The sequence below is a fragment of the Equus caballus genome, chromosome X (genome assembly GCF_041296265.1).
Source record: "Equus caballus isolate H_3958 breed thoroughbred chromosome X, TB-T2T, whole genome shotgun sequence".
Classification (NCBI taxonomy): Eukaryota; Metazoa; Chordata; class Mammalia; order Perissodactyla; family Equidae; genus Equus; species Equus caballus.
The window spans coordinates 19,195,043-19,207,438 of record NC_091715.1 but is presented as its reverse complement, the minus strand read 5'-3'; the positions used below and the strand labels follow the sequence as shown (position 1 = coordinate 19,207,438).

The 12,396-nt window shown below is 49.4% G+C and overlaps 1 pseudogene; it reads right to left on the bottom strand.

The window, feature by feature from the left end:
- Nucleotides 1-6,717: 6,717 nt before the first annotated feature.
- On the bottom strand, nt 6,718-10,741 carry LOC100060756 (transcription factor SPT20 homolog pseudogene; annotated as a pseudogene).
- Nucleotides 10,742-12,396: the final 1,655 nt, after the last annotated feature.

Genomic DNA, 12,396 nt, shown 5'->3' with positions numbered 1-12,396 from the left:
AGGCAGCTACTCCTGGGTTTTTACCCTGGACCTCATCGTTACCAACAACTATAGGCCTCCATAATGTCAACTTCAAATGCCCCACTCTCCAAACAATGCCAAAATATAATTTCAAAATAACTGCGGTTTCTCAGAATATGAAGAAAACTCACAGCCCCAAATAACACTATTTTTTTTAAAGCCTAATTTTTTTTTCCTTTTTCTCCCCAAAGGCCCCGGTACATAGTTGTATATTCTCCGTTGTGGGTCCTTTTACTTGTGGCATGTGGGGCGCTGCCTCAGCGTGGTTTGATGAGCAGTGCCATGTCCAGGCCCAGGATTCGAACCAATGAAACATTGGGCCGCCTGCAGCGGAGCGCGCGAACTTAACCACTCAGCCACGAGACCAGCCTCCAAAATGACACTTCTTAAAATCACTCCTTTCCCTCTCCACCTCTTACTTTCGGCAGAAGCTCCAACATGTCTGTAAAAGAGCAGCTTAGGGCCCAAGAATCATCCTGCTGGGTGGGGGTGGAGCATGAAGGGATTTGAAGCTATATTTGCATAACACTTTACAGAATTCTGAGAGAACATCACTTTTCCACATCAAAGAACGTCCCCCATAGTGATTACAGGGGTGGAGGGCTGACGCTTCCCACTGACTTCCAACTCAAGCCTTACAATTAACTCTTGAAAACGCACCCAAAACAGTCCTTCAAAACACTGTGCCACCAGCCATAGGCCTCTGCCCTTTCCCATTGGAAACTGAGAGGGCAAAGCCAGAGCTTTTAAACAGACAAAGATGGGAGAAGGCTGGGCAGCTGCGCGTGTGTGTGTGTGTGTGTGTGTGTGTGTGTGTGTGTGTGTGTGCGCGCGCGCGCGCAACAGGACTTCCTGTTGTTCCAGAGTTGCTAAAGCCCAAAGCTGAAAACAAAAAGCATCAGGTGCTCCCACATCCTGAAGAAAGACTCCAACCAGACAGCCTAGACACCCTCTCAGAGAATACTAAGAAATGGCACGACTGGCCCTTTTACGACTCAAACTATCCCCTTCAACCACCACCCAGCACCCTATGGAAACACGAGAGGACTGGGGAGGTGAGGGAGTGATCCCAGGGAGAGGCTGCTTTCTCTTGGGCCAGAAGAGGAAGGGGAGGGGAGAGGAGGAGTGCGGGTGTCCCCCGCTCCCCTAAGCCGAGAGGCGTGTAAGCGAGAACCCTAGGAGGAGAGCGGGGAGGTCTGCTTGAAGGGAAAGTTGGCACCCAGTCTCCGGCCTGGACTCCCGGACTCGCGCCGAGCCGCAGGCCCGCCCTGCCGCCCTGGGGGAGAATTCTTGCGAGAGCTGGACGAATATGCTCTGCGGACCGTGCCGCATGTGAACCTGGAGTCTGCTGCCCTCTTGTGGTCGAGAGGCATCTGAGCGTGAGAGGCTCAAAAGGTACCGAGGGGTAGCGTGCCTGGAAAGAAAAGGGGAACATCACTCCCGCCTTGATCCGCGACCGCACAGCCTTCAGAGTTCCAAAAAGGACCTCAGCAATCCCCAAGGCTCCATATGGAGGAGCACAGGGCCTACTTAGAGGGCCGTGCAGGAGATGGGAGACAGAACCTGGAGAAGAGGGGGGCAGTCAGCAGGCCTAGCTGCTCTTCTCCGAGGGAGGCCCCAAGGAAGGAGCAGCCCAGATGAAAAACAGAACAGCCCCCTGTGGGAGACCCCCCACCTCAGCAGATCACAGCCTCAGACCTGGAAGGGGACCGTCTCCGCAGAAGACCTGTCTCTCTTCTCCTCTCTCTGCCCGGGAGACCAGAGGATATGATAATGAAATCGTAATTGGGACTGATCAGCTTTACCAACCAGAATACCTAGAAGGTTATGAGATCTGCCCAAGGTGCCCTTAAAGAATGGGAAAAGGGGTTTGGTGCCACATGGTTGAAAGCAGTGATTGGAAAAAAAAAAAGGTTCATGTACACAGTCCACCACTAAGTTGAGATCTGTCAACACATCAGTTACATGTACCCAGCAGCACATGGATTTCAGGAGACAGAAAATGTCAACTGTGCCACTTAAAAGCTTTATGCTTCAGGGCAAGTCCTATCTGAGCCTCGGTTTCTGCATTTGTAAGAGGAGAATAATACCTAATGGACAAGATCAGAGATCTTGTTATACCTAATTAAATACCTAATTAAAAGATCAGAGGCAGTGTATACAAACGGATAGAAGCTACGATTTATTTATGCACGTTTTTGTGCATAAGGGAGGCCTTTGTTCCAAGCTGCTTTTGACAAAAGACTTGAAGTAGTCTATGACAAAAGACAAGTAAAATAGAAATAAAAAATAAGAAAAATAGAAATAAAAAGTAATCTTTTATTCTTTTCTTGTTATCAGATCTCTATGAGAAGATGGATGTCAGCTGAACCTATTGTGGTAATCATTTCACAATATATATTAAAAAAAACCATCATGCTGTGCGCCTTAAATTTATACAGGGATGTACGTCAATTATTTCTCAATAAAACTGGGAAAAAAATAAGGAGCAAGGAATGCTGACGTGCTAACCATAAATGTAAACATGGTCATTTCAGTTTCAGATTTTTTGAGTTTCCTGGCAGCTGAGGCACAAAGGGAAACCTGAGAACTTGTACAACTCTGGTTATCAGAAAAGAGGAGGGATGCTGTCTTCTCCAGGCAGAAAAGCTTTCCTTGGCGTCAAATTTCAAAAGCAATGTCTCAGCAGGAGTTTTTCTGCATTGGCTTGTGAATTACCTGAAACCGTGACTATTCTTTACCATGGGTTTCTAAACCTTTGTAACGAATGATATTGTTAGTAATTAGGACTGGGATAAATTACTGAAGGTGAATGACCCAGATTTCTACACCCCGGATCACAGTGGTTTTCTGCAGCAATTATTACTCCCACAATCCCTTCAACTCCCTCAGATGACCTTTCCCTAACACATTCATTACATGTTCATCCAAAGGACATTTAGACTCACCACTTCCGCCACCAAGGAACTGTTTGTATTTCTAACTCATGCAGAAGCTTTAGACTGAAGAGAGATTTAAGCAAAAGTGTAGATTAATTTTAGATGAAATAGCCAAATTTAAAAGTCTCTTCTCTTTCCAGACCCAATTCAGGCCTACGAAGGCCACACTGCTCTTCCTTTCAGTGGTCACCTTTCAGGGGTATTAGCGCAGGAAGTAAACAGCTTTTGCATAACGGGCGCTACAGGTGAGCTTTCCCATCCCGACCCCAGAGGCGCCCAGCGAATCTGCATATGCTAACCGGAGGTTCCCCGGAAGATGCCAAAATAAGCCCCTGTCCTCCCCCACCTTTACTTTAATCCCCACATCGGCTTTGCTTTTACCATCTTGTAATTATTTCCAAATCACAAGTGCAAACACTCACTCTGATTGGAAAATTAGCAGATTTCAAACTCAGGTAATTTGTCCCTAATGAGGAACTTGTTGAACTGAATTTAACAATTAACTCACACACCCTTTGCTGCCCGTGGCTATGGGAGTGAGTCAGGGAAGAAGGAAGGGCAGCCGAGGGCCAGGGCCTGGCAGGACTTTGGGCACAAGATGAAGGTTGGGATGGGACAAGGTGCGTCATAGGGCTGTAGGAACGTCAGGAAATGGGCTGTTCCAATGGATATATATAGCCAATTTCAAATATATGCCAAAGTAGAATAATAATGAGCCTCCACGTACCCATCACTCAGCTCCCACGATTATCAACTCATGGCTGCTCTGGTTTCATCTGTGCCCGGAAAATGGACCAGGAGGAGGACTGCAGGAAGGGAAAGGTGGTCCGTCTCCCCTCTCGCCTTCCCTCAGGCTCCCAGCCCCTTGGGGTACGGTGGGATAGATGAGTTTTAATTAACTGCTGGGATGGTTAGTGTCCTCTTCATCGGCGTTTTGAATATGGCAGGGCGGAGCCTGGCAAAGGGCTGACCCTTGTTTTGCAGTCTAGACCAGCCTCCTTGCGCCATGGCTGGGGCCACCGGCTCTCTACCTGCAGGTCCAGGCCCAGGTGACCACAGGCCGTGAGGATTTCTTGGAGCTCCGGCTTAGCACACGGAATCAGCATCTTCACTCCCACTCTAACTGTGTGCTCGGAGGACCGGCTCCTGCCTTACCTCAAGAACTGGTACCCGGCTCATGCCTGAGGCTGTGTCTCTAAGACCTGCCTTGCTCCTCCATCCCTCTAGGACTGGGCTGGCCAACACCACGGCCACGTCGGCTACTGACCACTTGAAACATGGCTAGTGAGACGGAGGAACTAATTTTTATTTAATTTAAACTAATTTAAATTTAAAAACTGGTACTTGAGTCAATTATTGGAAAACGTCTAAGTATGTTTGGAAGGTGAACCTACATTTTCGATTGAAGATTTTATAAAAATCTAAATACAGATCAAATATTTCTGATGCAAATGTAGCAACCGAAGTAAGACAGGCTGTGTCTAAATTTAGATTTAGTAAGAATAAAAGAATGTAAAATGTCTCATTAAGAATTTAAAAATATTGATTACACGTGGGAATGATAATCTGTTGGATATATTGGGTCAAATAAATTATTAAGGGTAATTCCTCCTGTTTCATTTTACTTATTAAAATGTGGCTACTAGAAAATTTAAAATTACATATGGGGCTCACATTATATTTCTACTGGACAGCGCTGACCTAGAACCAGGGTAACACCTTCACCTGCAAGTATTCTCAAGGAATATAATCCTGTTCCCAAAGTCCCATGCTGTGACAGAGGCCCCCATTCTGCTGGACCTGTCCTGCTGTACTGGGCCCACCTGGTTTTTCCTGGACGCTCAGCTGTTAAGTCATAAAGATGCAGCCTGCACGGAACTAATTTCAGACGAAGAGTATGGATTTGACCCGGGGTAGTGACGAGCCTCCAGGTTCTCAGGATACTAAAATGAATGAAAAGTTTATTCACAAAACATAGCCAGTTAATATCCTCAAAAAGGACGCTGCATCAAGTACCAACCTGGTTAGGATCATTAGGAGGAAATGGACAAAGACCAGCAAACCGTAATCTGAAACAAAGCTGAATTTAATTGCTTGACTGAAAAGAGCACCACATTGCTCGAGTACAAGTACAGCTAGTGTCTCCAGGTAGGACTTGAAAGGACCAGAAAGAGGGCAAAAGGGCAGAAGTACATCAAATGTGGTGAGGTTCCGAGTTCAGGTCTCTGGTTGGCTCCCGAGGCAGAGGAGCCTAAACTCGCTTCTGCAGCTGGTCATTGCACTGCTTCACTTCTTAACAGCCCAGGCACCGTTCCCAGAGACGTCCAGGATGGGTCACATAAAGCTTAAATGGGCTCAGTGTCACTCGGGTGGCATATCTGACGCGTTTGCTTGAAGTCAACCGACATCTTCCCTTAAGAGGATTGGCAGCCCTTTAGTACAGCCAGGTTGCCTGAGTTCCCTGTCTCTTCATTCGTCTCTTTTGGAACTGCCAGACCAAATTTCCTTTTTTTCTTAGGGCAAAAGGCAGGGAAACATACATGCGTACTCAGAAAAATAAATTTTATATCAACAGGTTGCCTTTCAAAGTTGTAAGAGAGCAAAATACAAGAGGCACTGAGACAAATACTTGCACACAATAGTTCACCGCAACATTATTCACAACAGACAAGAGGTGAGCACAACCCAAATGTCCATCAGCACATGACCGGATAAACAAAATGTGGCGTATACAACCAACGGGATTAAGCCATGAAAAGGAATGAAGTACTGACACATGTTACAATGTGGATGAACCAAGTGAAAGAAGCCAGACATCAAAGGTCACAGACCGTGTGATTCCATTTATAGGAACTATCTAGAATAGGGAAGGCCATAGAGACGGAAAGCAAATTGGTGGTTTCTGGGGCTGGGGGAGGGGAGGATGGGAACCGAGTGCTTAACAGCTACAGAGATTTCTTCTGGGGTGATGAACATGTCCTGAAATAGACAGAGGTGGTGGTTGCACCAACAGCGTATATGTAGCAAATGCCTCGGAACCTTACACTTTAAAATGGTTGTTCCTTATGTAAATTACACCTCAATAAGAAAAGAAAGGAAGAAGGGAAAAAAGAAAACACAAAAGCCCAGGGATCTCTTGAGTCCCACTGAAACCAGGAAGAAGGACGAAAAGGTGAGGGAGCAGGGGCTACTGAACTGATGCTCCCGAAGTGAGGAAGGGGAGAGAACGGGGTGGGTTCCACTTTAGAGTCTCTCAAGGTCACCAGCACTTGAAAAGCAAACAAACAAAACTCAGTTCCAATGTTTAGCTCTTTGCTTTTCTGTGAATAAGCCAGAGTCCTAAAAAGGGTAAATGATTGTATCAGGAGAGAAAATGAGATGTCTCAGAAGTGCCTTTTCAAGGCCAGTGGTTGAGGCCTGGAGGGGCAGCCGAACTTGGTGGGGGGGGGTGGGCACCGAGCGCAGGTGGAGCCTCTTAAAGGGCTGGGGACGCCCAGCGAGCATGTGCGCCCAATCCATTCCACACCCTGGGAGTCTCCAGGTCCGCAATACAAGTGGGACAAGCATTATTTTTTGGTAGTTTTAACTTTTTTTCAAAACACATTTGTAAAAATTACATTTCCTACACTGTGTACAAACCTTTTAAACTAAATAAACAAATACCAAAGTACATTCTTCTGAACATGTTTCAATATTTCACAGGTCGCTTCAGCACATATTTTGTACAGTGAAACCATTTTTCAAAAACTATGGACCTTCCGGTCACATCTACAACGTGGAGGAACCTTTAGGACATGATGCTAAGTGAGATAATCCAGTGACAAAAACACAGATCCTGTGTGACCCCACTTCCATGAAGGATCTAAAGCAGCCACACTCAGAGACAGGAAAGAGAATGGCGGTGGCCAGGGGCTGGGGGAGGGCACACGGGGAGCTGGTGCTCAGGGGACATAGAGCTTCACTTCGGCAAGAGGAAAACAGGCCTAGAAATCTGCGGGACAACAATGCGAATATACTGAACATCATGGAACTGCTCACTTAAAAATGGTTAAGGGGCCGGCCCCGTGGCCGAGTGGTTAAGTTCGTGCGCTCCACTTCAGCAGCCTGGGGTTCACCAGTTCAGATCCTGGGCGCGGACATGCCACCGCTCAGCAGGCCACGCTGAGGCGGCGTCCCACATGCTACAACTAGAAGGACCAAAAGCTAAGATATACAGCTATGCACCGTGGGCTTTGGGGAAAAGAAAAAGAAAAAGAAAAAAGAAGATTGGCAACAGTTGTTAGCTCAGGTACCAACCTTAAAACATTTTTCTAAAAACTCTCAAAAGAATGGTTAAGATGGTACATTTTATGTTAAATGTTTTTTAACTCACTTAAAAAATTTAAAAACTAGCCATCCTGTTAAAATAATACTAATTGTAACCTGATTGGTGTGGTGGTTTTCTTGTTTTAGAGAACTTATAGGCCTCAGGAGTTTGAGCCTAGTTTGGAGTTGGGTACACGTTACATGATGATGATAAAAACAACTATGTCAACAACCGCCCCCAAAGCAATGGCTTCAGCAAAACACCCCAGCTTATTAAACCTCTTCCTTGTTTCTAGGTGAAAAGCCTGGGGCTGCGCTTCGGTATCAAGCTTGCACATCTAATAATGGGAACGACTGACACATTAGAAAAACCACAGATGAACCAAAAACTCGGGACTCATTAGGCTCGATGCCCTGGGATTTGGAGAAAGAGAAAATAACGCACCTCAGGATTTGGGAGGGGTTGGCGGGCCTCTATTCGCTTTACCTTGTGACTGGCTTGCTGTCTGCGGGCGCCGACCGGGCTGACCTGTCTGGGCTGCTGCTGGTGCCACAGCCACTGGGGGCTGCAAGATTCTCAAGTGTTGTATCTGCAGCAGCTGATGCTGTGGCTGCTGCAGGTGTCGTGGCTGCTGTGGCTGCTGCTGCTGCTGCAGGTGTTGTGGCTGCCGTGGCTGCTGCTGATGCTGTGGCTGCAGCAGGTGTCGTGGCTGCTGTGGCTGCTGCTGCTGCTGTGGCTGCTGCAGGTGTTGTGGCTGCCGTGGCTGCTGCTGCTGCTGTGGTTGCTGCAGGTGTCCTGGCTGCTGTGGCTGCTGCTGCTGCTGCTGCTGCTGCAGGTGTTGTTGCTGCCGTGGCTGCTGCTGATGCTGTGGCTGCAGCAGGTGTCGTGGCTGCTGCTGCTGCTGCTGCTGCTGCTGCTGCTGCTGCTGCTGCAGGTGTTGTTGCTGCCGTGGCTGCTGCTGCTGCTGCGGCTGCTGCTGCTGCTGCTGACGGTGTTGTTGCTGCCGTGGCTGCTGCTGATGCTGTGGTTGCTGCTGACGTTGCGGCTGCTGCAGCTGCTGCAAGGCGGAGGAGAGCTGGACTCTCTGCAGAGGAAGGCTTTGCCCAGGTCTTTGCGGGGCAGGGACAGGCGGAGACAACACAATCACCTGGGGCTGCAGAAAACTTCTACTGACGTTAACAACAACAGCTTGCTGGGCACAGAAGGCCGTTTTCTGACTGGCTGAACCTTGTGCACTTGCACCCTGTGACACTAGCTGCTGAGGATGCGAAGTGGAGGGCTGCTGACCCTGTAGCTCTGGAATCAGCTGATAGAGGTGCTGCTGCTGCAGCTGCCCAGGCAGCTGCTGGGTGTTCACAATGAGCGAACCTGGTGGAAACTGGAGCAGAGTTAAGGGCCTGGCACCTGGAGCATCTTTTAAAATCACTCGAACACCTACTTGAGAATTCGCTTGCAGGGCAGTGGGTGGCGCTTTTGGTGGCTGGCCTCTTAAGGGCAGGTTGCTGGGCAAGATTCCCGTGGGAGCTGTGGCCCCAGTGGCAGAGCCCTGCGAGGGGTTGGGAGCTCTCACCAAAGCGTGGGTTCCGGGAACAGAATTCACCACTTTGATGACCCTGACACCAACGGGGCTGACCCTGACCTGGGTGATCACCTGTGTTTGTGATGAGCCAGCAGTGGACTGGGCGGCTGCAGGAAGCGTGCTAACTCGACTCACTTCCACAGGGGAGTTCTGGGGAAGACTTGGTGGCTTAGAAGCAGGAGCAGGAGATGCAGACTTAGGAAAGCCGCCTGCCTGCTGTGGAGGAAAACTGCTGGCTGAGGAACTCGTGCCTGAGCTCGAGGGCAGCGTGACGGGCGGCGGTGGAGGTTGGACTTCCTCCCCCAGGACTGAGGCCTGAAGCAGCACGGTCTTAGGCCGTTCTGTTTCCTTCCCTGGAGAAAGTGGGCTGAGACTGGCTGAGCCACTGGAGCTGTGTGACACCTTGACTGGACAACTGCTGTTCTTCTGGACCAATTCCTCGGGCCGAATGACTACCGTCCCAGCATCAGTCTTCGACCCAGGCATGAAACTCTTTGAATGGTCACCTCTGGAGGGGTGGGGGGGAGACAGCTGTCTCTCATATCTGGCTTTTTTAGGTGACATTTCTTTCCCAGAGATAAGTGGATCATTAAGCGAGCGCATGAAGAACATCTTTGTATCCCAGTACTGATCGCCTGCTTCCCATTCAAATACAGAATCATCTCTGACTTCATGGGCTGGCCAGCCTGTTGGCTGGGAGTCATCAGAGCTCACGGACTTCTTCCCTGTAGCATATTTCTCCACATCCACTTCAGAAGGTACGGCCAAGTCACAGGGTCTCTGTTCCCACACATCCACATAATTCCCTGCTCCAGAAATTTTGAGGTCATACTGCTCACCTGCGTTACTCTCTTTGCTTGGTTGGCAAGAAGTCAGTACCGTTAGCTCGGGCGGAGGTGGGCCATGAGACAGCTCCTGCTGCCGACTCAGAGCCGGGCTCGAGCACCTCTTGAAGCAGCGCTTCATTGGGTCAGTGTTCATCTTTTGTTTGTTATAAAGCAGACTGTTTGCAGTGCAGGCTACTGACACAGAAGGATCAAGACACAGTGGTTCAGCTGTGGCTAAGATCAGCTGGCTCTCGAGCAACAGTTTGTCCTCCTGGGTCCATGTCTGGCTGTCGCTGGTTAGGGACTCTACGTCGCAGGCTAACGTCTGCATGGTTGGTCGTAAGAGAATGCACCTGCTCTGGTAACCAGGGGCCTCCACGTCACTGGACTGCCTGTAGTCCCGTATTTCTGCGATGACGCATCCACAGTGAAAAACGTTCACCTGAGATTTTTCCAGGAGACCCACCAAAACAGGAGGTAATTCTTCTGCATCCAAGTACTGGAGCAGTTCCCCCTCTTCATAAGACAGCCGAATGGTCTCCGAATACGAGCCATTTTCTCCCCTGAGCATCAGCGAGTATCCCTGCCCTCCTGGGTGCAGACTGACCACTAAACGCGACAACGACTCTCTCTGAACAAGCTTCTCTAGCAAGTTCACGTTGCTTCGTAATTCCTCCGCAACCTCAGGCTCTCTGTCGCATTCTTCAACATATATGTCATACAGTTTCTCATAGACCGATTTTTCCCCTCTAGACGCGTACTTCCTTTTAGGAGGTCTCTGTTGGGCACTTTCGATGACACACGCCGCGCGATCCAGAGCTCGTTCTAAGGCGTGTTGCATCCTCGCGTACGACAGGGGCCCTAAAAGAAGGCAAAGCCCAAGTGACGAGCCGGTGGAAATCCCGTCCTTCCTATAGATTATCGGCCTGCAAACGCCGCGACCCCAGGCGGAGCCACCGGCCTCGCTTCAAAACGGACCCCAGGAGACCCGCCCCAGGGAAGCGCCACACGAAGTACTTGCGATCGGAAAAGCCGCCACGCGCTGGAGCCGCCACCGCGCTGAGCCTCGTGTCGCTGGGGCCGGGCCGGAAGTGGATGGGAGGGTCGTCACGCCCCCACCTACCCCCCTGCGGCGCCGCTGCTGCGCCTGCGCCCTCCTCGCCGGCGGGCCGCTGCCCCCTGCGGTGGCCTGCGGGCCGGGGCCGCGCTCCCTGCTGCGAAGGCTGCTTTCCCACCCGAGGCCTGGGCCCGCCGGGCTTTTTCTCTTCGTTCGCCATCAACAGCATGCACGTCAAAGCACAAGCAACCAACAAAGAAATCCATGCTTTTCTGGTACGCTTTTAGTGCATGCGGTTTTCGCAGCAATGCAAGCGTCGGGAAAGCCGTGGAAGGCGGTCATTTCTTTTCTTGGCCCGAACTTCACCAGGAGTTGTTCACTGTTTTTAGAATCTCTCGTCCTCTATGGCAGGGCTGCTCCCGGTGTCCATCACCAGGTTAACGCCGCCAGAGAGTCCACTTCTGTAGCTCCTGCCTACGCGGACGCTCGCTGTACTCGCTGCAAGTGGCAGGATCCTTCACTGACGCTTCCAGTGATCTCCTGCCCACGGGTTTCATATAGATGTGCACAAAACGTGGCATTCGTATACGCAAGTACTGCCCCTTGATCTCCCTGTGTATTACAATAAGGGCATTTTGCAGGTTTTTAAAAAGTGGGGGGTGGGGGGTCCCGCCTGTGGCTAGTGGTGAAGTTCAGCTCCACTTCGGCAGCCAGGGTTTGGTTCCCAGGGTCGACCTGCATCACTGTCGGTGGCCATGCTGTGGCAGAGGCTCACATACAAAGTAGAGGAAGATTGGAACTGATGTTAGCTCAGGGCAAATCTTCCTCAGCAAAACATAAAATAAAATAAATTTAAAAAGTATGTGGGAGGAAGTTCCTTTGTCTATGAATTACAGTTCAGGATTAAACTACTTGTTTAAAAAGGTGATTTGCATCTGATGGGCTTGAGAACTATTGTTCCAGGCGACGGCAGTACATTTTAAATGATTCCTGTAGCTGTAGACCACAGCTCCAGTCCTAATGATGGATTTGGAGAGATGTGATGGAGTCTTAGATAATGTATGAGCCATTGTCTTCCATTAGTTCCATTGCCTTGAAAGCTGCCAGCCTTCTTGGACAAGTTTTTCAAAGAATCTCTTGGTGTTTAGATGCAGACATGATGATAGTACCATATTCCTAGTAAAGTCGCACAGATGAGAAGAATCCAAGACAAATTGCCAAAACTCTTGAATTACAGACTGCTAGAAAGTGTGTATTTTTTAATCGATAGCAATTATGATAATTACATGTTACATTAGATCCAGGCTATTGAGATAAGATTGAAAACTCCTAGACTGAGAGTCCCTTAAACATGCCCCTCGTTCAGGAACAGACAAGAATCATTTCGGACCGCCATACCAGTGGTTTGGGCGGATGGACACTCGTGGAGTGCCTCCAGGGGCTTGAAATCAGTTTCTTGACCCTTGTCAGCATGCCTTCCCTGTCTCTCTCTTCCCCGCACCTGTCCAAATTTAGGCCAGGCATGAGCCTGGGGAGCCGAATCCTACTTTGCTGTCCAGTAACCCAAACATCCAACTTGAATGAAGCGGGAAGTAGTGAGATGAACGTGAGCTCTGACCCTCATTCAAAGCACTGCCTTATTCTTCCAACTGGAGTAGATGGACTTA